Here is a 25755-nt window from a genome sequence, read left to right on the forward strand (position 1 = left end):
AATTATTAAAACATTAGCTCCCTAAAAAATCATCTCAGAACATAATAGATTTTAGTATTTTAAACTGTACAGTGCACCTCATCTTTGTGGCATTTGAATTACCCTATTTTGTGTGCACTGTATCTAGCTGATACTTAAGAAGTTGTTTTTGAGCCTCTTGCAAGGTTAAAGTAAAACGGCTCATGATAACCTTAAACCAATTCCCAGTGCACCCTATAAATTCTTGGGTTATGGCAAAAAATAATTTCTGTTTCAGAGTGATGTTAAAAGGACTAAGAGCTTGAAGTGAAAGTAACCTTCCCAAGAGGGTAAGGAAATACAACAATTGCAAATGTGCAGCATTTTGAAGAGCGAAACTATTCGTATTAGATTTCAGTGTTTGTGAAGCTGTGGCATTTTGCATCATGAATAAGCAGGAAGGATAATGTGAAAAGAAATATTAGACAATGAACATTACAAAGAGAAACAAACATGGAGAACTGAGTAGTGAGAAAATGTACATACCCTTAAAAGCAGGAAGATTTAAACCACTTCGATAGACCCTTTCACCCTTTCAAATCAGGTTCACAAGAGACGCCCAGTTCTTGCCATTTTAGTTTCACTGTTACTCCTTTTCCAAACACAGTGTATTTTAAAGCATCTGAACTGATAAGGAATTAGTAAGCCCTTCTTATGTGTCTGTGTCCAACTTAATGGACAATGCATTATCTGAAATGCAAGAAAATCTTGCAAGTTTAAAAACAAATATTCTGTCCTTTACTGGTAACTTTGCAAGTGAAGAAAAAGCCAAGGCCTGTTACTGACCCCTTAGTAACATTTCTCTTGTGATCCTACTTCAGTAAGCTGGCACTGAGATCGAGTCATGTTATTATCTGAAAAGTTGCCTTTTGAAGTATTCTCTCCATCTGCTTATTTCTTGAAGAATTCACCTACAGCATCTAAAAATACTTCCTGGGGCTGTCTGAACTTCCCTAGGCTGCAAACATCACCTTTAGTTTCATTTAGTAACAAGCATAATAAAATCCACATAATCATATTTAAATTGCTGTACAATAATAGTAAAGAAGGAAAAAAGTAGTAAAATAATTAGGTGCATGCAACTTCTATTACATATGATCTGCTACTAAGCGAGTGTAAATCCATACAATTGATAAAGTAGGGAATCGGTGCAAAATTCGACACTTTCCCTATAGCATCTGTAACTAATTTCACTAAAAATAGGGGAAGGCCAAAGGCACCCTTTAAGATTTGTATCTTCTGCTTCACGTTTATCATAATATCTTGTCTTTCTCCTGTATTGTGCACTTGGGTCCCCTTCTCCCTTGTCATTGGCTTTTATTCCTATGGTTCTTAGACTCCATCCTTGATGAAACAGAGCTCCTTGCAGTCCTGTTTTCTGGCTCCAGGAATAATTTCTAGGAATCATCCTTTTGAAATTCCTAATTAAAATATTAAGATGTGGTTTAGCCATGGTTAAGAAGAAGAATTGTAATACCTTGTGCCGAATATTATCTGTCTCTTTGGGTTTGATATTTTTCAATGTTAGCTTAATGAGGGAAAGGTAGAGAAAGTCAGGAAAGAATTAATAATTTATAATAATCCATATCATAAATTGTTTTTTTTAGTTCTACTTTTGTCACTTTTAATACTTAAGGGAAGGTATATTCTTTCAAATCCAGTTATACTTGGAGAGTGAAGCTGTTCTAGGGCTGAGAAAAAGATCATTAATATCCTGGGGATCCATGCTTACTTCACTTTTATTTAAACTAACATTGAAGTCTAACATTTATTATGGAGCCATTGAGAATCTGGAAAACTCTATCTAAAATATCAGCCATAGAAATTTTTATAACGAACTGTAAAGGGTACCTCGATGTCTATTTCAAAACTGATTTGATGAATACAGAAAAGGTCAAACTAAAAATAACTAGACGGAATCAGTTATAAGTGTAGTAACATATGCATCATTTAATAATGAACTCTAAATTTGCACCACAGTTTAAGAAGTATCATGAATGCTAATTCTGACAGCAAAGGGTTATGAACTACCTGTCGACTTGTGCCCGACACAAGGTCAGGCAGTTATGAGCTAATGAAACCCTGATGTAGCAGAAGGTGAATGACTGGCATGAGTGGGCTAGTGGGAAGAAAATGCTGTAGCACAGTGACACATTCAGAATGACACGGTGTCCTGAAACAGAAGCCACTGTGATCCCATCTGTTTATAACGTTTAACTGCTTAAGTTAAAACCTCCCTATGTAGGGGACATATTTCCTAGGAGATATATATTTTTTTCATATCCATAAACTTTCAGATGTTTTAAGTGCTGAGCATTTTCGGGTTCTCCTTACACATGCAGTTAGCTCTTTCTGAAAGGTTTTATTAAATATTTGTGACACGTTGAGCAGCAATGAAGACCTGCATATGGGGACTCTAGCTTGGATAGTCAGCTTTACCCAAGAGCTGATGTGAAATTTCTGAATGTGCTGAAGTCCGTGAAGATTTTTTTTAAAAAAACTTTGTGCCTGTGATAGTGATCAAATGAAAATATAATTTATGCTTGTTAAAATTCAGGAAATCAGAGGAAGCACTAAGATTCTGATAAAGCTCATGCTGTTAATGTGAACATACTTTAAATTATCTGTAAATGTACATTTTATCAAATTTGCACTTTTATCATATTCCCCAACCATTTGAAACTCATGAAAACAAATCAGTTTTCCATTTGTCTTTGTCTCTTTTGAAGATGTCTCTATGGCCCTAAAGTGTTTCACCTCCTTGGTTTTTTAATTGCATCACAGGAATAAAAGATAAACAACAACATTAAAAAAAGAAAAAAAAGAAGTGATTTCTATAAAAGTCTTATTTGGGCAGCCCAGGTAGCTCAGCGGTTTAGCGCCACCTTCAGCCCAGGGTCTGGTCCTGGAGACCCAGGATTGAGTCCCATGTCCGGCTCCCTGCATGAAGCCTGCTTCTCCCTCTGCCTGTGTCTCTGCCTCTCTCTCTGTGTCTTTCATGAATAAATAAATAAAATCTTTTTTTTTTTAAAAAAGTTTTATTCCAGGAGGCAATAGTATGAAAGAAAGAAAAGATGAAGTAAAACAGGAGCACACATTCACACACAAACTCTTACACACTAGTGAACATTTAGGGTAGTGTTTCACATTATTAGTCTCTTATTTCTTTAGGAGATCTTGATAATATTGGTAGGCATAACACTGTAAGAGTTTGGTAAAGTTTTTATCTTCTCAGTCAAGGAATGACCATGGCAGTACTAAGTTTAGTTAGGACACGGAGAATTGGAAGAAAATCACAAAATTATCAACCCCTATATAAATCCCTATATTCGGGATGCTCAGTGGTTGAACATCTGTCTTCAGGGCATGATCCTGGGGTCTGGGATCGAGTCCTGTATTGGGCTCCTTGCAGGAAGCTTGCTTCTCCCTCTGCCTATGTCTCTGCTTCTCTCTCTCTCTCTCTCTCTCTAGGCCTCCCACGAATAACTAAAAATAAAATTAAAAATAAAAATAAATCTCTATATACTTTCTGCTAGTGCCCTCAGCTATAATCATGACAATAAATTACAATAGTCCTTATATTGATAACTGAGCATGTTTCCAATTTACCAAAAGAAAGCCTCAAAAGCAGTTATTTTTCATTGGTGCATGGAACAAAGTCCATAGCTTACTAACTAAGGAAAAGATACTCAAAAATATTTTTTGTTCCCCTACTATGTGTTTGGCACTAGGAATAAAATGTTGAATAAAAATAAAACATCAGTTCTAACAGTAATTCTAGTTCTGTTAGATTTTAATCAAATAACCATATGCGTAAAAATTTAGACATATTTAAATATATAATTTAAATAGATTTTAATCAATTAATCCAAGGCTTATTGTAAAATTATGAAGTGAGCTACTTCCCAGAAAAGGTAGGGCAAAGAGGAACAGAAAACATGATTCTATTGAGTGTAACTAAGAAAATTGACCTAGTTTGGAGGATCAGGAAATGCATTAAAAATAAATCAGAATTTAGCTGCTGTTCACAGCAAAAGAAGGAGATCACTGATCAAATGGATGACCTAAAATTAAGCTTCACAAGGAAGGAATGAGTGTGTGAAGAAGATCCATATTGATAGGAAAAGGGCATGTTCCAGAAACTGAAGGATAGCTATTATGGGAAAGTAAAAGAAAGTGACTGGAAGATATCGGATAAGCAGGAAGAGATCATGCTATGGAAGGGTCCTGCCAATCAGTTTAAGGATGCTGTGCTTTATCTGAAGTCCAATGGAAAATACTCTTGTGTTAGAGCCCTGTAAATCAAACTTAGATACAAACACGCCTAGATATAGAAGATATTTCTCTTTTTAAGATATGTTTCTTTATTTGAGAGAGGGAGCAGAGGGAGGAGAGAGTGAGAGAGAGAGAGAACCTTTTTTTTTTTTTTTTTGAGAGAGAGAATCTTAAGAAGACTCCCCTCTGAGTGCCGAGCTGGATATAGGGCTCTATTCTACGACCCTGAGATCATGGCCTGAGATGAAATCAAGTGTCTGATGCTAACCAACTGAGCCATCCAAGTGCCCCTGAAAGAGATTTCTTAAGCAAATGAACTACAGTGGATGGTGAGCAGGAGAGCCAGATGGAGATAAAAGCTCTTTGGGATGGGTGAGACAAGGCAGGAGAGAAAAGTAATGGTCAGAACCTGCAAGTGAGGTTGGTATTACTCTTTACATGACAAATAATACTTGTTAATGAAGACAGGAGGGCTGTTTTGGGAAGGTTGTGAAACCAGAAGTCATGGTAGAGTGGGTTGTAAGGTGAATGGGAGGTAGAGAACACAATCACAGAAGTAATACAAAAGAATCAAGACATTTAGGAAGAATGCATATGCCAGGAGGAAAATCAAATTCAGTGCCCCAAATTCTGACCCTTTTCTTGGAACTTTAAATTGTACAGAGTGTTTCCTATCAAATATGTGCCATGTGAATATTTTTGCATTTATTCATTCAAACCATTTTTTAAAAATAATTTCCTTAACATACATTCCAAGAAATGAAATTGTAGCACCGATCGATTTTTAGAATTTTAATACCAATTTTCAAATGTCCTTCAGAAATGACATCCAAATCTAAGCAATCAATAGTAATGTATTCAGATTACCTATTTCATGTCTATGCATATGATTGTGAATTTTGCTGAAAAGATATAATGTTGCCGTGTTCTTTTAAATTGCATTTACTTGATTAGTACTGTGGCTAAACAGTATTTCCTATATTTGTGTGCCATATTTACTCATTCTTTTTCATGATAATAGCTGCTGATTCATTCATTCTTATTGCAACTTGGTGATCTTGAGAGCATCCACCTCACAATGGCCAGGTCTACTGCATATTCATTTGCTGCCCCACAGTCAGATGCTCCAATCCCAGGTCCCTTTAACATTCTAATAGCTGTGGTTTTTTGTTTATGATTCTCTGTTGTGGATAACTAGAAATAAACAGATATTTCTGCATTATCAGGCAGTGGTTTTAAACAGTAACCAGTGGGTCAGATGAAGATTGACAAATTATCTCCTGGATACAAGAATAGAAAGTTTTCACATTGAGCAATTAACCACTTGATACACATGTACCAAAAAGAATCATCAGTAAATGTGTTTTGTCTAATTTTCCTGCATATTGTAATCTTTCCTTTTTTTCTTGCTTTGTGTCATTCTTGATCATCTACTAAGTATGAATCCCTGCATTGATATCTTTATAATACTAAAAATCTATCATATAACCACTTGTATTTTTGCAATAATATCATTAGAAGTTGCACATATGTTCTGTGTACAAATAAGGCCCTCACCGAGAGGCCTCTGCTCATTAAGTTTCCAGGAAATTAACTACACAGGTTTCTAACTTGATTGAAATTCTCGCAAAAATTTTAAGTCTGAAGTAGATTTCAGATGCATTTATCAAAGACGATGGAAAAGAAAAACCACCAATGTCGTTCTGCATCTCCAATTTTAGTCAGGATATTGAATTTTAGTTAAACTCAAGGATCTAGCACTTTTCCCTGTGCTTATCCTTTGATTTTTGGTATTAACTGCCACACTGCCATCTAAGAAAAAAATACTAAACGATTTTGACAATCTTGTCAAATGACACAAATTATTTCTTTCACTTCTTGCACACATGGAGAAAGTTTTCTTCCGGCTGTACATTATGCATCACTTAGGAGCACACTTTCATCCTAATGATGAGAATGTTTCATATTCAGGCCAAAAGGCAATGGATATAATTATACAGTCTTCCATGAATCAAATCATAATGGAATTAAATTGTGTTTGTAGGTTTGACATTTTGCTACTGTGGTCTAAAAAAGTAAAGACCAATATTAGGTATTTATTAAAAATGTACAATTCGCATCAAGCTGGCAGTGTTTTTACTCATTCATTTCTTAGCATTTGCACACCTAAAATGAAATCTTTCCTCAAATTCAAATTTATGAATTCTATAAAGAAGAGCCACTTTGGTTGGACTGGAAAAGGAAGTATGGAACTGTCGTACTAAGGTCTTGTTCTTTCATTATTTATTTTTTTCAACAATGGTCACTCCTGAAGATGCATCTCAGAAGCCCCGAACATAAACAAATAAAAGTAAAACAATATGAAACTACTTCATTGAGGCATAGATAATGAGATAGTGTTTGGATACAAAGTAAATAAGCTATAGCCTATAAGAAGTGAAATGTTTTCTACTTTCAATCATATATTCCATATAAATATACAAGAAATCCTAGATGGCAAAAGTGGAGAACAGTTATCTTACATAAATAATATTACACTCTTAGTATGTAAAAATTGTAAAATCATTAATTATAAGTAGCTTCCCTTCCAACCTTATATATCAGTTCAAGGTCTTCAAGAGGCAGACAGGATGAAATTCAATGTGCAAGACACTTAGTGGTAGGATGTCTATGAACAATAGAAGGGTAAGGAGGATGTAGGTGAGGGAATCGTTAGACCATGAGGCCAGCCTGATGTCTATAAAAGGAAAAAGGAGAAGGTTTGGGGGTCCAGACTGCAGTTTAATTTTGAGAAAGTCTTAGCAAGAGCCTAAGCAAAGAATATCCACATGTGTTGAGTACCGCATTGGACATTCACTGCCTGGGGCCCAGAGAGGTTTTGCCTTGGCATGAGTGCTGTGGATGATCCAAAGGTACGCAGCAGCTGGAGGCTAGCTGGCTGGCACCCACCCTTTTGCAGCAAATTGTCTTGAAAGGAGATCGGAGCAGTGGACCTCCATGGCTTCTGCCACCCCGATAACCACATAGTAAAAACAGAATCATCTGAAAGCAGCAGTTGTGAATCACTTTCATCCTGGACCTTTGTAAACTTAAACAAATGATAAGGAACCTCTAAGAGCTTATCTTTACATGGATTATATCTGTCAAAATTTCCTGTTAGAATTTAAAAGATGTTTATTTGTTAAAAAAAATACTAAAGTCACTACATTAACATAAATAATACATTTTTATGAAAAACATTTCCAAGCCAACTAAATAAATTGAATAAATAAATAATCAGAAAAAGAGGTATTGTTTTACCACCACCACAACCACTCCCAAAAATGAAAAGATGTTTCTAACATCTCCTTTGATGGAACACAGTTGGGTCCTCATATCAGGTCCTGGATACGACCTGTATCGTATGCCATTTCAGGTTCTGTAACTGATGAAAATCAAGGCTTATGCAGATATGTAAATGAGGAAAAGGAGGACCTTAGGGACCATATGAAAGAGCCTTTGGGGGACACGCACACTTGGAGAAGAATTGATTAAAGCGTTGAATACATCTCCACATTAAATATGACACTACATTTAATTTATAAAAGTTATCTTGCAGACATAGAATATGCTAAGAGTAAGATGCAACTAAAGAAGTCACTTTAGTTTTGACTCCGTCTTCAATTCTTCTAGCTCAAAATATTTCCCAAAATACAACACCTCCAACACAACATGCAAAATTATTTTGGCTTTAATTGTCTTTATCTTCCAGAAGTCTGGCCTTTCCTTTTTTTTAACTTTCCGAAGTGTCTACTGCAATGCTTTGCACATAATAGGATTTTGGTAGTTTTAAATAAATGCCAAATATTGATGTTTCTTATGTTATATTTGGTGTCAAAGTATCATTATCATACTATGTGGTTACATGTTGTAAGCTACATATTATCTTTAAAATAGTATGATTTTGTATGTTTTTCTTTCCCTTGAAAATAAACAATAAATAGGCATGAAACATTTTAATAATAGCTGTGGATAAAAGATGCTTTGATTGATGACACGTTATGCTTTCTTTTCTTTTCTAATAAGGCTACAATGGTGAGCAGTGACTTCTGATTTTATTGCTTAACTGTGTTGTAATCGTCAGCCATTAGCTGTAACCTGATTTTTCTTTATGTTAATTACATGACACTATTTTATAGAATTGTTTTTTTCTTATTTCCATTTTACTGAATAATTTAACACATAATAGTGCCCTGAATTAGTGCCCTTTGAAGATAATTCTGTCTTGGAAAAATCACCCTTCTCTTCATGAAGTCTATCATTGTTTGTTGAGATAATGAATATCTATGGAAAGGATAGTGATGCCCTATGCCAGTGCTGTCTAACAGAGCCATAATGGGAGCCACATATAATTTTAACTATCCTAGAAGCCACATTAAGCAAAGTAAAGAAACCAGAAAAAAATAATTATAATAACACATTGTATTTAACCCAATAAACCCAAAATATTGTCAACATGTAATCAGTATAAAAGTCTTTAATGAGCCTATAAACAATTTTCATTGTACTAAGTGTATATTTTATACTTATAACACATCTCAATTTATACATGACATTTTCATTGGAAATACTTGATCTGTACTTAGGTTTCATAAAATTTAGAGTGAAGAAGTAGATTCATATGCTAAAAATTCTCCTTAAATATTTAAAAGTTTTCCAGCAATCAAACTGAATGGAGGATTAGTTTTAAAATGTAAGTAAAAATCTTTGCAAACCATCTATCTGATAAGGGGGTTAATATCCAAAGCATATAAGATACTCTTAAACTGAATAGCAAACAAAAAAACAAATAGAAATAGACAAATAGACAAATAGAAAAAGGCAGATGTCTGATATCACTTATATGTGGAATCTAAAAAAAAAACTGAACTCACAGAAACACACAGTAGAATTGTGCTTGCCAGTAGCAGCTGGTTGGGAAATTGGTCGGAAGTTGGTCAAAGGGTACAAACTTCCAGTTGAAGATGGGTAACTTTTGGGGATCTAATGTATAGCACAGTGACTTTGGTTAATAATAATGTATCATGTACTTGAAAATTACAACAAGAGTAGATCTTTTATGTTCTCACCACAAATAAATAAATATGATGCTAATTATGTGAGGTGGTGGAAGTATAAACTAACCATTACCATTATAATTAGTATAAACTAATTATTACCAGTGGTAATAATTTTGCAACATATACACGTATTTAATCATCACACTGTACACTTTAAACTTACAGGATGTTCTATGTCAGCTATATCTCAATGAAGCTAGGAAAAAAATTCATTCAAGTTACTTAAAACAAAAAAAGTAAATTATCAGTCATATTAGACACATGTGCCTAATGGCTATTGAACTTTACAGTGTATCTCAATACAATTTAAAAGTTATCATTTTGGTATTTATAGATTTGTCAGTGTGTTTCTTGGCATGTGAATAAATACTGTCTTTGGCATGAAGCCAGTAACTCCTCTGAATTTCAAAACATATTTAAATACTTCAAAAACACATTGCAAAAAACCCACATTATTATTTTATGTAAACATTTGATATTATTTCTTTGAGTAAGAACACATTTCCCATTTTCACTGGAAAATATTTTTCTTTAAGCAAGTGCTATTTTCCTTGAGCCAAGGAGAGAGGAAAAGAATGGCAGCTTTTCTAAAGACATAATTAAATCAACCAAACCAGTTAATGGATGACATATATAGTTGAATCAGGATATCATATTTTCCACATGCTCATCCAGTGTGAATTTCATATATTCTAGAAGTGTTTGATGATTTTGTAAAAATACTGATGTAAAGAGGGGCCAAAACTATAAATCTTATTATCTTATAGTCTTAATTGTAAGTCTTATTACCTTAATTACCTATCACCTTATTTAAAAAATTAGTGTATTTTCATTGTAAAGAAAATGCATTGTCATTTTCAAGTGTAAAGAAAATATACTTAGAAATTGTAAAATTTCAATGTCACTGATAACATTTCCTTCTGAAAATATAGTTTCTTAATGTCACTTTTCATGCTTCCACTGTACATACTATAGTATATAGACACATGGATGATAGCTAGATATTTGGAAAATAGGTTGTAAACTGCTACTATATAGATATATATAGAATTGTGCTCTACACTTACTTCCAATATGGTAGCCACTAGCTACATGCATTTTTAAATATTTGAAATGGGGGTCATCTGAATTGAGATGTACTGTCAGGATAAAATGCCCACTGGATTTCAATGAGTTAAGTAGGAAAAAAAGAATTTATGATATCACAAATATTTTTTATTGTTCACCTATTGGATTGATAATGTATTATGTCATTTGATCATTTTTACCTTTTTAAACGTGGTTACTAGAGGGGCACCTAGATTGCTCAGTCTTGATTTCAGCTTAGGTCATGATCTCAGGGTTGTGATTGAGCTCTGTGTCAGGCTGCCCACTGGGTATGGATCCTGCTTAAGATCCTCTCTCTCTCTGCCCCTCCCAACTCTCTCTCTTCTCTCTTTCTCCTTCTGTCTGCTAAAAAAAAATGTGGTTACTAGAAAATTTAAAATTATCTGTGGCTTCTATTACATTTGTATTGGATAGTGCTGCTCTGGAGTATTAAAAATACACTTCAAAATCCACTGAGCACATCCCATAATTTCCAAGATATTCAACTGCACTTATTTCATATATAGGAAGACATATATGAAACGTGACATATTTAAATACCAACCTTAAAGAACAGAGTTTAAATAAACAAATTGATATTATTTGTAAACATTTGACATAATGTCTCAGTAAAAATATTTTCTGTTTGATCTGGGAAGAATTTTCAGTACACAATAAAGCTTAAATACTTTGTGAAGGCTAATGTGAACTTCTATTTTTGTATCAATCACAGAGATGCCTTCAGGTTAAGATTCTTTCTTTTATGCCAAATATAACATATGTAACATGAAGCAAACCCAATAAATGAGAAGCAAGTACTTACCCTTTAGGATAATTAGTGTAATTTCCCTTAGTCTGCTTCTGGAAACCAAAGGACATTTTGTGTTTTCAGTAGATAATACAGAAAATGATGTCATGTATATCATCCATATCTGTGGAATTAGTTTCAAATATCAGCAGTGTTAAAGTAATAAAATACATGTTCTTAGAATCTGAGACAGAAAGTAATTTAAAAGTTTCTAATGTGTCTCCAGTCTTCTTAAATCTTCTTGTGATTTTTTTCTACTTTTCATTATAATAGGCCATGTTGCAGGAACACAGATTTTAGCTATGATTGCATTTTTGAAAAGTAAAACCAAAAGAATGTCTACATTAATTTAAGATATTATTATGACTGTGACTAGTATCTTATTAGAATGTTAAAACTAAGGGACCTGTTCCTCTATGAACAGAATACCGATGTAAATGATGAGAAAGTGAAGATGCTATTTTCTTTTACACAAATATTAAGAATTAACTATGTGCTAGGTGTGCACTATGATGACAAAATATTATCCTTGGCTTCAAGGGGATTATAGTTTATTGGAGAAACAAACTATGAGTTGAGAAACATAGTGCACAGTAATAGGTGCTATTTCACAGGAAAGACCAGGTTGCTAAAGAAGCACATAACAAAATACTTGCAAGGGAAGTTGGTTCAAGAAAAGAGGGAGAAAAAGGGCTGATAAGGCATTTTCCTGGAAATGTTATCTGGAAGGGTAGGACATAGAAGACATGTATATTTGAATCAAACCTGACAGAGATGTGATTTGTGAAGGCATTAGTGTTTGATCTATGGGAGGAGCTATGGGATCTTAGAAATGTGATTAAACTTTGGGGTGTCCTTGTAACCCCAAAGGTTCTTTTGAGTGGTCACTTCAGGGTCTATTGCATATGCCTAAGGTAGGTATTTAGAATGTCAATGTCATAATTGCTACAATGCCTCCTTGGCCTTTGGTTTATTTTTCTTTATTCTTGTCACTTGCAAAAGAAGAAGGATGTGTCCTATTCTCTAATGCTTGAGGATCAAAATCTGAATGTATTGCTTTCTCCCATAGCTAATCTAAATTAGTTTGTGTTAACCTTTTAACCCATAGTCCTCTCCTCTCATGTATAGATTATCTATATAATTGTAATTGACAGAGAAAAGTTGTTATATTCAAATACTACGCTAGCTGCTTCATTCCTATTTAGTCAATTCTCCTATCATCCTATGAAATATCTACCGAGTTTCCATTCACAGAGGGGGAATTGAGTAATGGAATAATTCTCTCATGCTCATACAGCTAGTAAATAGTGAAATTAGGACTCTGAAATGTAAACCTAGGGACACCTGGGGGGCTTAGCAGTTGGGCACCCACCTTCAGCCCAGGGCGTGATCCTGGAGTTCCAGGATTGAGTCCCGCATCGGGCTCCCTGCATGGAGGCTGCTCCTCTCTCTGACTGTGTCTCTGCCTCTCTCTGTGAGTGTCTCTCATGAATAAATAAATGTAAAAATCTTTAAAAAAATGTAAACCTTGAGTAATATAATGTCTCTTTTGGCCAATGTATTTGTGATGTTATTATATGTTATAGCTGTATATATATGTATATGTGTTTATATCTATCTTTATATCTCCCTATGTAGATAGATAGATCTCCATAAGTTTGCAAAGTTCTTGAGAAAAGAAACTATGTCTATTTCTTTGATTTTCTCCCAACTTGCTTTGGATTCCCAAGACATTTATTTATTAACTGAATTTCAAGAAAAGCCAAACATAATTGAATTCAGAAAACAAAAGTAAAATAAAAATTCTTTTGTACCTGAAAGATAGTATTAACTATAGATAACATAAAGTGTTCCAATGAAAAAGACTAAATAAATCTACTTTGATTTTTCGAAACCAGACTGGAGATGATATGCCATTGTATTCTCTGGAGGTGAACTAAAATAAATAAACAAACAAAGATTACTAAAGCAACAGACTTATACCTTAAGGGATAAAATTCTGCACTAGATTTTAAAACTTACAAGTAGAAACTCATGACCTAAATCTTGTCATCAATAGCCTGCCCATGCACACCATTTAAGTCTGCTGGTGATCAAGATCTGTCCTTTAAGAACATTCGCCCAATTTCTAGTATCTATTCTAGGAATAGATTCTCCACAGTCTTAATTGAGATTGCTCATGGGATGCAAAGAAAGTTGTGAATAAATGATGAAACCCACCTGCTGCTTATAGGTTGCTGAAGAAGGGAAAAATCTGCAAGTGCCTTTAAGTGAATCAGAGATTGTTACTGTTGCTCCATAGGTTCAGGAAAGAAATCAAGGTTGTTGACATTCCTGTCATTGAGATATACAAGAGATACAAATGACTTCTAGTTGCCTATGGCATTTAAACCATATTGTTAGTAATTTACCAGCTAATAATAAGAATTTAGGAAGGTGGAAATCATTTGAAGACAAATAAAATCAATGTTGATGATTGTTCCTATTGACAGCTCAAGAAAAATATGCTGTTAGTGATTTTAGCCTAGCTACTATTCATTTATGAAGCCTGGTACATTTTCATTTAAAATCTCTATGCATTATGCTGGAAACTGTTCAAGTACAATAGGAACTCTGCTTAGCAATTTCTGATGGCCATTGCAGAAAATGACTCAGTAATGCCTCCTGACTTGTAGAGTCACTTTAGTTTGGTTTTCAACCTCCACCTCCTCCTCTCATAAGGTCAAGATGTATGTGATTACGATACTTGCATCTTCCTGCTGGGGTGCTTGAATTTGAAGCCTTGAACTATTTCATTATATGGAATAGCCATACTAAGCCTATCAAAACCTGTTTCTGGAATGGACATCCCATTCCGGCTGTGTATACAAGATTTGGCTGTTTGTACTGAATTAACTACTTGTGTTTTCCAATGTCAACACAAAAGCAGAAAGTAAATCATTATCTAAACTCTCTATACTAGAAATGTTTCAGAGGAAAAATGGACCTCAGTCATAATCTAGTGTGACACATTTGACATGCAGATGAGGAGAGCAATGCCTGAAGATGCTAAGTAATTTTAACGTTCTATCTTGGGATGCCTGGGTGGCTCAGTGGTTGAGCATCTATCTTTGGCTCAGGGCATGATCCTGGAGTTCTAGGATCAAGTCCCACATTGGGTTCCGGGCATGGAGCCTGCTTCTCCCTCTGCCTGTGTCTCTGCCTCTCTCTCTCTCTCTCTGTCTCATGAATAAATAAATAAAATCTTTAAAAACAATTCTATCTTAAGATAATGACAGAGAAAGTACTAGGACATTGTCTTCTACTTTCTAGCATGAAGTTCTTTTCATTGATCATGTATTGTTAAATACACACAGCTATGATTAGAATATGATTAGCTATGTGGTCACAAGTCTCTGGCTATTTATACAAACACTATCTGGTCCTCCAAGTGTCTTTCCTTTTTGTATTGACCTGTAACTTGCATCCTGGACCACATGATGTGTCCAGTATATGTTGCATTGTTGAATGTTGTTTCCTTAGCTGTATTTGTAGCAATGATCAGCGTTCCAGTTATAAATGAAAAACTAGCTAGATAGTTCACTGAATTCAAGGATTCTGGAAAAAGGATAGGATTAGGATTCTAGAAAAAGCTTCCATAAGACCTGATATCATAGCCAGCACCTCCAGCTCTGGCCTCTTTGTCACCAAAGGGCTAGGAAGCCCCCAAACCAACACCCATGCCTGGAATCTGCTTTGAACCCGAGAGGATGCATGGAATATCAGGAATCCGGTGAGATATCAGACAAATTTTGTGGTTTATAACTATTTCATTTCCTTCTGGGGACTTCCTTATTTTTTCTTAGCAAATTAAAATAATTGCCCATCCCCACCCAGCCTTATGTCCTGAGAATATTTCCACTGAGCTCATATCCCTCTTCTGTTTGTTTATCTGAGCCTCACGCCTATCCCACCACATCTCTGCCTGGAAATGCAGAGAAATGCAATACAAATTGGAAATGCAATACAAGGTAATATATTATATATAATATATTATATATAATATATATAATATATTCATATATATAATATATAATATAATATTATGGCTTTTTATACTGAATTAACTACTTGTGTTTTCCAATGTCAACACAAAAGCAGAAATATCCAATATAATATAATATATATAATATATTCAAATATATTCATATATATATTAGTGATTACATTAGTGAAAGCAGCTAAAGTCAATCCATGTAATGGTAATAGTAACAGTAATTGATGTAATAATAGTAAAATATCTGCACAATAATCACCAATTATTTGACAGAGTCTATGCGCTAGAGTATCTTGTTCCTTATAAAGACTTAAGATTTGACCAAAGGTAAAATGATATGGTACCCCAGGGTATCAGTTACGATTAGGTTCAGCTATAGACAAAAGTAGATTCAAGTTAGCCATGGCCTAAACACACAAGACTTTATTATTTCATATAATATGGTCAAAGATCAGCAATCAAGGACTTATATAAGTTTCACAAAGTTGCAAGAAACTTGACTCATTACAACTTTTAGTTTCACTATTCAGCTATGGTCATTTTCTGCAAAGTACAAAATAGCCACTGGAGCTTCAGCTACTATATCCACATTCCAGCCAAGAGGAAGAATGAAGGGCAAGTAGTTTTACACAATATTTTTACTTTTTAGAAATTAGTCTTCTGACCAAAATCTCTCAAAAGGCTGTTGAGAATCCAAGTTGACATATATTTGACTAACATTTGGGGATTTTAATGGAATATATATAACAGAATCTGCCCGACCATCTAAAACTTTTTGAATGACAGACATGGACAGGAAGTATCACCAGTACAGAATATGGAGATTTTCAGCAATGAGAGATGTAAACTCTTCTTTGAAGAGAAAACAATCTGTGGTAAAATCAGAGATGGTCTAGAATCACGTAGGCAAGAATTGGGCAAATTTTAGTGAGTGATAATGGCAATGTTAAATCATTAAATTGTCATCTTGTGAAAGTTTTAGTTTTGTGAATTCTTTTTTTTTTTTTTTTTTTTTTTTTTAGTTTTGTGAGTTCTTTTCCAATCTTGGATGTATACATATGGTTGTGACTCAAAGCTTATAGAGGATATCATCTCTAAGCACGAAATGCCCTTTCTCACATACTCATGTTGTGGTCCTCATATCTAGGAAGTCCTCTAATAGAAATACTCTCTTCCTGTAGGTTTCAATCAACCCCACATAAACAAAATATTCAGTAATGGAGACATAAGTTAGGAAGAATGCAGAAATAAGCAATCACTTAATTTTAAATTAACAATTCAATCAAGACCCTTTCTCACTGCTCTTAGAGGGTAAGTTCCCCAAATATTGCCGTGTGGCCTTTGTAGGACTTACTCTAAAATTATCAACCTCAGGCAGACAGTGTTTCCAGACACTTATTTCCAGATTATCTGTATCAGAATTGTTTATGGTGCTTTTGAAAACAGATTTTTAGATCCCAAAATAAACATACTGAATATGAATGGGTGGTGGGGAAGTAGAGGATTCTATTTTTTTACTTGAAGATATTGGAAAAAATGTAAATCAAAGAACAAAGGCATGGTTGATAGTGAACACCTACAGATAGCTTATAGTTCAAGATATAGGTAAATATGAATACTGATCTGAGTGATTTGGAATGATTAGCTCAGTGTTGTAATATTGAGCAGAGACACTCAAATAATATGCCAGGGCACATTTCTTACTTTTCTGTGGGAGTTTCATCAAATATTCCCTCCCCTTTATTTTGTCATGGTACTAGAATATCATGCTCTTAAAAACTGCTTTTATTTATCTGGCAACTGACATATTTCTCCAAGTACTTTTTGATCATTAATCAAATATTTTATTATGTATAGTATGATATAGCGTGATAGTATATTTATATTTCAGCCTGTGATAGCTTTAATAAATCAGAAGGATATATTATGTTGGTGTTTGTATAAATTTATGCAAATTTTCTGTATACCAGAAATCAAAAAAATATATGGAAACAGGACACAATTTTTAAAAAGAAAATCTAAGTGAACAATTATTTTTTTCCTAGACAATAGGCACATATATTTGACTACTATTTACCAATAAATGAATATTTTATAACAAACTGAAACTTAAAGGAGTCATGAAAAATGTACACATCTTGCTTCAGTTTCTCCTTTTTTTTTATGCTATTTGAGCTCCTGATCACAGAGGAAAGATGCAACGCTTTGGATGTATTATTTAGTCAACAAATTTTACTAGGTTCTGTTAATGAGCCAGACATTGTGCTATATTCTGAATACATAAGACAGTATAATATGGTTTAATTGAATGAAGAGAAGAAAACTAAATAAATAATTATAAAACTGTTCTTGGGGCTAAAAAAATAATGGGTAAAGTGCAGTGTGAGCAGGGAAAGAAGGAATAACTGTGCCTGAGAGCATTTAGAAAAACTAATCAGAGAATTGGAGTGCAGTTTGAAAATTCAGTTGATGTTAATCCAGAGAGAGGAGCAAGGGTGTATGAGAGGGAGTGGTGAGGGGCACAGGGTGTATGCTGGTTTCTGCGGGTATAAGAACAAGGTAGATTTAGTGGGCTAAAAGTTTGTTTTGACTAGATTTTAGGCTGCAAAGGAGACCTACACTTCTGGAAAAAAATGAATTTTCAAGGACAGAAATTATCCTATAGCTTGAAAAAACTAAAAAGAAGGGACAAAATATATAATGAAAATAAGTTTTTAAAGGCACTAAACATAAAACAACAAAGTACACGATGCCTGAGAGACATAAAATAAATGTGGTGAAATTCAGTGTTGTCCCAGTTGGCAATTTATAATCCCAGACTGTAGTGCAGGAAGGAGCAACCCAAGCAGAACCCTGCTGGTTCAGGGAATAGAGGGATGGAACTCCATCAAGCTCCCTTTGAGGATTTCGCACAGTACTGATCACTACAGGAAGTGAAGAAATTGTCTGAGGTTGGGGGTGGGGGGTGGGTAGGAGGAATAAACCACAAGGATTAGAAGTCACAGTTTCTGGCACTTACATTGTACTGGGGAATAGTGTCTATTTTCTCTGGCCTGTGTAGAAAACCTTGTAATTCTCAGGGTAATGTGTCATCAGACTTCTATTGCTTAACTAGTGGGGAAAATTCATTTTAGACCAAGACTCATTCTCTTAAATAGCAAAATTTAAAAGCAAGACTCTGAAGGATTAAACTCTCAGACATCAATGTATTTTCAAACTGTTTCCAAGTAACTTGACTACATATATACATATAATTTTAGGAATACAAAAATGTCCAGTATACAACAAAGTCCCTATTGCTAGTATCCAATCAAAAATTAGAAGACATGCAGAGAAGGAAATTATTATCTGTAATGAGGAGAAAAATCAGTCAATTGATACTGACTCAGGATTGACATTACCAGGGAGGAAGGCTTCCTCTGCCCTAAGGTCCTTCTTAGGGTTGGATTTAGAATCAAATTGACATGAGACAAATGAATAGGAAAAAGTCAAATTTAATAGATGTACAATTGGGGAATTCTCACAGGCCAGAAATTCCAAAGACAGTGAGGCAACAGAAAGCTTATAGGAGCTAAAGAGATGGGGAGGGTCTGAGGATAAGAGGGGAGGAAGGCCATTAGCAGGAAGATGAAAGATGTTTTGAAAAACAAAGGCCGCCCTCTTTTTTTTATCATTTTTTTATTTTTATTTTTATTTTTTTTAAGATTTTATTTACTTATGAGAGACACACACACACAGAGACAGAGAAACAGAGACACAGAGAGAGAGGCAGAGACACAGGCAGAGGGAGAAGCAGGCTCCATGCTGGGAGCCTGATGTGGGACTCGATCCCAGGACTCCAGGATCATGCCCTGGACTGAAGGCAGGCACTAAACCACTGAGCCACCCAGGGATCCCCATTTTTTTTAAATTTTTAATGTAAGTTTCTTAGGTAAAGGGGAGCATCTACTAATAGCTCTCTTCCAGTACAGGCTCTCCTTTCCAATGTAAATTCAGGCAGTTACAGGGGAGGCAGAGAGCCTTTTCTGTCTTCTGGGTTTTAATTACTTTTAATTTGAAACAATTTATGTGCTTAAATGGCACATTTGGGGGTATCTCATCCTGTACCCCTTCAGCATGGATGAAAGGATTAGTAGTAGACAAGGACATTAACTCATGTAACAATTTTGCCTGTTCTGGAAGCTAGGGGAAAGATTGAATATGTTCAATTGTGACATGGAAGGTATAAAAAGTTCCACAACAAAATTCTAGACCTGAAAGCTACAATATCTGGAATGAAAAATATACTGGATAGAATTTGTGCTTGAATAGACATGGCAGAGAGAAAAACGAGTGAACTTGTAGAACCTATCCAAAATAAAACCCAGAGGGAAAAAAAAGTGTTAATAAGTGAACAGGGCTTTAGTGAGTTGTGGGACCACTTCACGCAGCATGGTTGGAAGAAATAGGGGCAAACTGAAAATGTGTTTTAAGAAATAAAGGCAGAAAAGTTCCCAAATTAATAAAAACTATAAAAGCACTGATCTGAGAAGCTCTAAAACTCCCAGTAACTAGATACATGAAGAAAATTATACAGTTACATCATAAAAAGATTGCTTTAAATCAGCAATTATACACATTTGTAAAAAAATTTAAAACCAGCCAAAGGAAAAAGAGACATATTACACACAAAGGAAAAAGATGAGGATGGGAACATATTTCATATTTCTCATTCAAAATAATATGAGCTAGAAGACAGTGGAGCAACATCTTTAAAGTATGAAAAGGTTAAAAAAAAAAAAAAAACTAACACAAAAACAACAAAAAACTTCAAAACTCAAACTGTCAATATAGTGATATTTTTGCCCAGGGGAGAAAAATAGAAATTTTCAAACATACAAAAGCTCAAATAATTAGCATGCTTACACAACAAGAAATGTAGCAGTAGGTCCTTCAGACAGAAGCAAAACTATAGCAGAGATAGTTCTAGATCTACAAATAGAAATAGAATGCACTAGAGATTGTAACAATGTGCACAAACACATTTTTTTCTTATTACTAAAATCAACTTGAAATGGTCAACTGTTTAAAAATTATTAAAATATATTAGGTACTATAAAATATATGTTGAAATAAAATGTATGACACCAAGTATACCATGCTTGGGAGGGGATAAAACCATATCAGTTTAAGTAATATAACATCACTTGAAGGTAGATTGTGATAAATTATGGATATATACTCTAAGCCCTAAAGCAACCACTAAAATAATACAACAGAGAGTTATAATGAATAGGCCAACAAATGCAATAAAATAGGATTGAAAAGTATGCAAAAGGAGGCAGGAAAAGAGAAACAAGGGAGCAAAGAACAGGTACAAAAAATTGGAAACACAGTTCCATAATATGTTATTCTGAAAAGATCTATTTTAAATTAAAAGGTCCATATACGTTTATGTTAATAACTAAAACCTAACTTGACACCCAAATGCCCATCAACAGATGAATAAAGATGCAAAATACAATATGTCCATATAGTGGAATATTATTCAGCAATAAAAGAACCCATGTTTCATACATGCAACAAATCAGAAATGACCAAATGGTGTCCTTAAAATGTGTGTAGTTTATTGCATGCCATTTACACCTCAATACAGCTGGCTTTTTAAAAGCCATAATGGAGGAGGAGAGTGGGGATAAGCCTAAATGTATAGACTGGAAAGATTGTGAAGGAACCTTGAATACTATGGAGTTTTAGTTTTGTTCTTCAGGCCATGTATTTCAGACTGGGAAGGCAAGTAGGCCTGGCTATAGGCACCCCATTGCTGTTTTAATCAGATCAGCATTGCCTTTTCCTTATAGAGATAAGACTATTTTCAATCAGAAATTCTGCAATTACTAAAAAAAAAAAAAATTCTGCAATTACTAAAGCAGTTGTGAAAACCATTGCTTTGTTAATGGGGGCAAGTCGCCAGCGTTGCAGGAATGTGAGGACGGTGGTAGTCTATACATTTCTCCATTTCCCTTTTTCTTCTACTTGTTCCATAATCCTGTACTAAGATGACCAGGAAAAATGAATCTCATGTTCTCTGCTCCATCAAAAGACTACTTCTTATTCTCTTAAAGGGAATCGATCTTTTAATTTATATTTTTGATTATTGTTCCTGACGCGTGAGGGCTCACTCACTTTGATTTTTTTTTCTTACCTGGTGTCTGCCAAAGGGTCTGTGAAAGTCTTGCACAAGAGATGTTATAACAAATTGAACAAAATTAAATACTTCATCATTCTAGAGAAGGGAATACATCATTATAAATTTGTCCTGAGATTAAATACTACATTTTATCTTTTTTTTTTTTTTTTTTTTTTAAGAATAGTTGTGCTTAGACTGGGGTTGAAATATATAGAGTGAGGGGTAAATGAAATAGAAAGGGTAAACAAAATATAAAATCAGCTTACTTTCTTATCAAATTTGTCAAATGTTAAACCTATTTTCAAAAATTTTCCATTTCATAGTGTGGAGAAGAGAGAAAGAAACTAATTTCTTTGCACTATAATTATATCCAAGTCTCATTATATTAACAAATTTAACCCTCACTACAGTCTTTTAATCTATCCCTTATTAGCCTTCCTTCAGAGATAATGAACTTGAAACTTTAAGCAGTTAAATATATTTACCAAAGATCACAAAGCCAGAAAAATAGGCTAAGTTAGGATATGAACCTACGTGTACACAATTTCTTCTTTCTTCTAGATCAACGTTTGCAGAACTTGGTTTCCTGGGTCATTACTAACTAGATAATTACAATGAGTTTCATGCAATAAGGGTTGCACTTTTAAATTAGTTTAGGGGAACAAAAAAGCTGAATAGTAAATTGGGTGTTTGCATATTAAAGGCTCAGTTCACTCCTAAAGAAAAAGAAATCTGCTCTTACTTGTTTAACTCAACATTCCGTAAACTTATTTTATAACAATGTCCTTTATAAGACATCATCTAATGTAGCATGGATTATTCATTTCATTTTCCGCAGCACACAGTTTGAGAAACTTTGATGCTGCAACACTTCAGCATTTACTATTTGCAAATCACTTATATAAATAGTTAGGTACTCACTATTCCAATTTTGACAAGATAACTGGGATTAAGTATCTGTAAGTGAAGCTTAAAATACTAATTTTAAGAAATTAGTAAATTAAGACCTTTTTGATCTTTTGACAAACATTCCTCAAGCATTTCTTCTTAAACCAGGAGAAAAAAGACATCACAGAACAAAAGTGAGGTGGCATTTCAAGTAGAGAGAAATGGTTAAGGGAGCCTATAGTCACTAAGAAGTCAAACCAAACTTGACAAAAATGTCCCAGAGCATTCAGGGTATTTCACTGGCATAGTGATGGTTTGAATAGAGAATTGAGGGAAGTAAGGAAGTAGAGACAGTGAACAAAGATGCATTTGCCAACTCTGAAAGGGAGAAACAGGTGGTCTGACAAGGATTCCCTTTTCAAGATGGAAAGACTTAAGGATGGTTGCTAACAGAGAAAGGGGCCAGGAGAGAGGAGATTACCGATGTAGAAGCCCCCCACCTCCAAAAAAGTAAGTTCTAGTAAGGGTCAGGAATAAGCTAAGTGTAAATTAGGTAGGTTTACATACAGCTGGGAGATTACACATGAAAACATGATTTTTGGAGAACTATTTAGCAATATAAAACAAAAACTCCAATACTGATCATATCTTTGGCTTATACCTCTATCTGATAATTTATTCTATGGAAATAATTCTACAGGTAGAAATTTTTGTACATATAACTTAGTCATGTTGTAAGTTATAATGATTGAACATATGTTTTTTAATTTCCAAGTCTTTATGATAAGAAGTAGATACTCAATTGTTTTTTTCTTTTCTTTTTTTTTCTTCTGTACTTTGTTTAATGTACAATTTATTAGCATTAAGTAGTACTAAACACTAAACATTTTCGATACCTTAAATAATCAATTGTACTTGGGGTGCTTGGTTGCCTCAGTCAATTAAGTGTCTGTTGTTGATTCCAGATACATTGTTCATCTCACGGTCATGAGTTCAGGTCCTGTGTTGGGCTCCATGCTGGGTGTGGAGCCTTCTTAAAAAAAAAAAAAAAATCAATTGCACTCAAAATAGAAACATTATGGGACACCTGGGTGGCTCAGTGGTTGAGCCTCTCTGCCTTCGGCTCAGGGCATGATCCTGGGGTTCCGGGATCGAATCTTGCATTGGGCTCCTGCATGGAGCCTGCTTCTCCCTCTGCCTGTGTCTTTGACTCTTTCTCTTTGTCTTTCATGAATAAATAAATAAAATCTTTTAAAAAATATAGAAACATCACTATATACTAATTAAAGCTGATTTTTACCTTCATATTAAAGTGAGTTTTTAAAAAAGCTGACATCATAGATTTAAGTTAGATATTTTGTTTCATCCTTACTCTAATTCTGATTGTTAGTCTAATTTTAATTCTTACTTATGTCTTCATAGATTTGTCCTAACAATGAAACAATAACTTTACAAATTAATCCTCACTCTATGGATCCAGGTAAAAATACAGCCATCTCATATCTGTTAAGGTTGTAGGATCTAGGCTATCTCGTCTATTCTTTATCAGGGCATAAGGTATTCCAATTGCATTTATTCATAAATTACTCAAGCTGAGTTCATTAGTCAAGTCAATAGTTTTACCTCTTGTATAGGATATGCTGCCATTTTTATAATAAAGTTTATTTTCATATTTTGATATCTGATGTTTTACATCAAAATGCTTGTTTTTAAGTTTTACATAGCCAAAAGTACCAAGTCTTTGGTTCTGTCATTATGATATATGGACCTAGCTTGTTGGTGTAATTGGAAATTTATCTTCTTGGTATCTCATTATAATTAACAGGGTCATCTGGAGGTTTTATGTATATGGAGGTAAAGGATTCAGTCTGAATTCTTAGTGGTTTTCTTAGGCCAGTTTGTTATTCATAATTTTGGAACATATAGTTAACCATCCTCCCTTGGTGTGATTATTGATTGTGAATATCAATTCCTCCTCCATTATCCCCTCCCCCAACAATAAAAATCATCTTTACCCCGTCACCATAATTTGTCTGCCCTAGGAAACATTTTCAAAAAATCTGTTCATCTAATTCTATGCATATATTATTATGGATCCTGGTCATAATTCTAGCTTTTTATAATGTATTTTACATATTAAATTTCATCTGAAGTAATCCTTAATCACAAACAATAATACAATGGTTGAAAATTTTGGGGATTCCTGGGTGGCTCAGTGGTTTAGCGCCTGCCTTCGGCCCAGGGTGTGATCCTGGAGTCCCAGGATCAAGTCCCACATTGGGCTCCCTGCGTGGAGCCTGCTTCTCCCTCTGCCTATGTCTCTGCCTCTCTCTCTCTCCCTCTGTGTCTCTCATGAATAAATAAAAATAAAAAATCTTAAAAAAAAGAAAAAAAGAAAATTTTAAGTAGAAGAAAATCTTTTGGGTCAGGAAGGATTTTGAGCCTAAAATCATGCCAAAATAACAATCACCTACTATACGGAAATGTAATCAAAATAATTATCATTGTTTATGGGGAGAGAGCAAAGCAGGAAAATATTCCAATTGTAGACTCATTCTCTATTTTCTTCATTTTGAATAAAGTGTTATGTCAGAAAATTGATTGACTAGGGTTGACTTTGTTTTTGTCTAGCTGATAACTGTTGTGATAAGTTTTATAAGACCATGAAATTGTATTGTTGCCAAATGGCTTGCTTATGCAAATTCTCCAGAAGTCTTTTTTCTAATAATAATTATAGTTTCCATGTCGTAAGTACCTATTATGTGGCAGGCACTGTGGATAGACTATCTAATTAATTTTTCAGAAACCCTATGAGAAAGGTATTACTATCCCCACATGTGGATGAGAAAACTGAAGATAAGAGAGGTTAAGTAATTTGAAAAAGGTCATTCAGCTAAGTGCTAAAGCCAGTATTTAAAGGCAAGCGTGTTTGAGACCAAATTTGGTATGCTCTCTCCTTATATTTTTCTTCCTCTATCTTGTAAGTCAAAGAGAGATAGGAATAAGGTATGAAAATGAGCATTTTAATTTTGGGGGAATGCTTAAACACTAGAGTAAAACACACACACATTCTTTTAATGTTGAATTGAAAATTTTATATATCTGTAAGTATTTGTGTATGTGTGTGTCTATATACACATAATTATTAAGCGTTGGATTTTTAGAGCTCACTTTGGCAGCACATATACTAAAAAAGAAAGTTGGATTTTTAAATATTGATACTTTGAATCAAGCATTAAAATACTTGCAGCTGAGTGTAGGTGTTTACTTGATTATATACTGTTTTGCTTGGACAAAAGTAGATATCTCACAATGCCACAAGAGTGCTTAATGTTCCACTATTCTAAAGAAACTGATATATTTTTGAAACAGTGCT

At 34.3% G+C, this 25755-nt stretch overlaps 1 long non-coding RNA gene across 11 annotated transcripts in view; it reads right to left on the bottom strand.

The window, feature by feature from the left end:
- Positions 1–25755, bottom strand: part of LOC140608415 (uncharacterized) — a 56199-nt gene that overhangs the window by 19472 nt on the left and 10972 nt on the right. For 4 of the 11 annotated variants that reach the window (XR_012010437.1, XR_012010444.1, XR_012010447.1 and 1 more), the window contains exons 2-4: positions 23276–23412; positions 13507–13620; positions 11302–11410 (exon numbers count right to left, since the gene is read on the bottom strand). This is a non-coding gene — a long non-coding RNA (uncharacterized lncRNA). Of the gene's footprint in view, positions 1–7053; positions 7382–10660; positions 10845–11301; positions 11411–13506; positions 13621–23275; positions 23413–25755 lie in introns of those variants that run through there. The other 7 variants (XR_012010440.1, XR_012010441.1, XR_012010436.1 and 4 more) reach the window with 4 other exon arrangements.

The sequence above is a fragment of the Canis lupus genome, chromosome 17 (assembly GCF_048164855.1).
Source record: "Canis lupus baileyi chromosome 17, mCanLup2.hap1, whole genome shotgun sequence".
Classification (NCBI taxonomy): Eukaryota; Metazoa; Chordata; class Mammalia; order Carnivora; family Canidae; genus Canis; species Canis lupus.